Genomic DNA, 2,320 nt, shown 5'->3' with positions numbered 1-2,320 from the left:
TCTGTATATAATTAGTGACAAGATGAAAACAAAAAATTCAGAATATGCAGCTTAAAAACTATTGTTTTCTCTAAATGTTTGTGAAAATAGCATATAATCCATAACTCAAAATCAGGAAGAAATATGTATTCAATGTAATTGTGTAGTTATTCAGAAAAATTTAACAGAAGAAATCCAGGTGTCTAGATTCTCATCTCAGACTACTGATTCTAGGAAAGCTCCTTTGCTGTGGTTCAGTAGAGAGATTTGTTAGGTGACTGCATTCCCATTAATCTGCCTTCTTTGTTGTCTTCACAGATGTTTAGCTCTGAGCCCACCATAGATGGAAATCAGTCCCTGTGTGCCAAATTCACATTTGTGGCTTTTTCTTCTCTAGAAGAAGTACAGGTTGTACTCTTCATTGTGTTCTTAATCATCTACTTATGCACTATAGGAGGAAATCTCATCATCATCTCCCTGATCTGGATCACCCCTGCCCTGCACACTCCAATGTATTTCTTCCTGGTGAACCTCTCATTTCTGGAGATGTGCTATATCACCAGTGTGGTGCCTCAGATGCTGGTGCACCTGCTGATGGAGACCAAAACCATAAGTGTGGGTGGCTGTGCAACCCAGATGTACATATTTGCCATCTTGGGACTGACAGAATGCTGCTCGCTAGCAGCCATGGCTTACGATCGCTTTGTAGCTATTTATTACCCACTGCATTACACTCTCTTCATGGCCCCTCGTATTTGTTTGAAATTGGCTGCAGCATCTTGGTTCACTGGAGTGGTGGTGTAGTCAGCCCAGATCACCCTGATCTTCCCTTTGCCCTTCTGTGGAACAGGAAAGATTCAACATTTTTTTTGTGATATAATGCCTGTACTGAAACTGGCTTGTATTGATACCTCCCAAATTGAAATTGTGATGTTTGCTGTCTCAGTGCTACTTATTGTAAGTCCTTGTTTCCTCATTCTGTGCTCCCACATGCGCATCCTTGCAACCATCTTGAGAATCCCTTCAGCAACTGGAAGACACAAAGTTTTCTCCACTTGTTCTTCTCATATCCTGGTTGTTTCTCTGTTCTATGGCACTGCCTTGTTCACTTATCTGCAACCTAAGACTGCACACACTCCAGAAACAGACAAAGCAACTGCACTCATGTACACAATGGTCACACCTGCTTTGAATCCTGTTATCTCTACCTTGAGGAACAAGGAAGTAAAGGAAGCCTTTCAAAGGTTAACCCACAGGAACTCTCTTAGACAAATGGCCTAAGCCAGTCAAAGTAGCTGAAACCTATGCTATTGTATAGAGCGGTTACCCGATTTTATGATTCTTCTACCAACATATTCTTTTATTAAAGCATTTATAGCCTAGCTACCAAAAAACATTTCGATTTGTTGCACATTTTTCAATGTCTGTAAGTAAAAGGAAACTACACAGTAGATTCATTCAATTGTTTAATCATTCATTCATTCAACAGTATTTACTGGGCATCTTGTGTGTCAAGCTACCATTTTCTGCTTCTCCGGTGGTAATAGCATTAAGGTCAGTATGTTTCACACCATTTTCTTGAGAAAAATGAAATATGCTTTATGAGTATAAAACAAAAAATGAAATAAACAGGAAGTAATACTATTTCAGTATCAAATATAGTCTATTAGAATTTAAGTTCTTAAGTGGAGTATGCTCCTTTAATTACTGTGCTCGCTATACATCTTAAGGTCATACATATTAAATAACCAACTGTTAATAAATACTAATGAGTGGTGTACGCTATGAAAGAACTTTAAATATTTAGTTTGTAAATCTAGTGAGAGACCTTAATTCTTTATCTGAAACCAGAGTTTTTCTTTGCTCTTATCCACCTGCTTTTTGTTGGTTTGTTTATTTGTTTTTCATGTGAGTAAAGACTTAGGGAAATGTCTCCCTTTGTGACATACAATCTTATTACACCTATTGTAAACCTTGTTTAAATGTATTGATTTAAATATAATTTTATTTTGTCACTGTCTATATATTCTAGCTAATATATATTGTTTTTGTCTCTTTGAATAATAAAAAGCAAGTCTTCTATAAGACACTAAAATAAAGAACTTTAAAAAACTGTTGGTTTCTTATGGCAACTTTAGAGAAGTTGACAAAAACGTAAATGTTCAGGGACATTTTGTCAACCTGAAAGTTAAGTTTGATTTTATCTTAGTATTGATACTCTAGAGTCAAACTCTAATACAAGTGCAATTAATTTATTTGAAAGAAGCTCAGAAGTGGGAAAATGATACACATGAGTTAAGAAAACAGTAAGTTGTCCATTATTATGTCAGGTTCCATAAAT

General features: G+C 36.2%; 1 pseudogene; it reads left to right on the top strand.

Moving 5' to 3' along the window:
• Positions 1 to 297: 297 nt before the first annotated feature.
• On the top strand, positions 298 to 1,260 carry LOC100461903 (olfactory receptor 10A5-like; annotated as a pseudogene).
• Positions 1,261 to 2,320: the final 1,060 nt, after the last annotated feature.

Source organism: Pongo abelii, chromosome 10 (assembly GCF_028885655.2).
Source record: "Pongo abelii isolate AG06213 chromosome 10, NHGRI_mPonAbe1-v2.0_pri, whole genome shotgun sequence".
Taxonomy (NCBI): domain Eukaryota; kingdom Metazoa; phylum Chordata; class Mammalia; order Primates; family Hominidae; genus Pongo; species Pongo abelii.
Note: the sequence above shows the minus strand (reverse complement) of the source record. Positions and strands in the feature narration are given on the sequence as shown.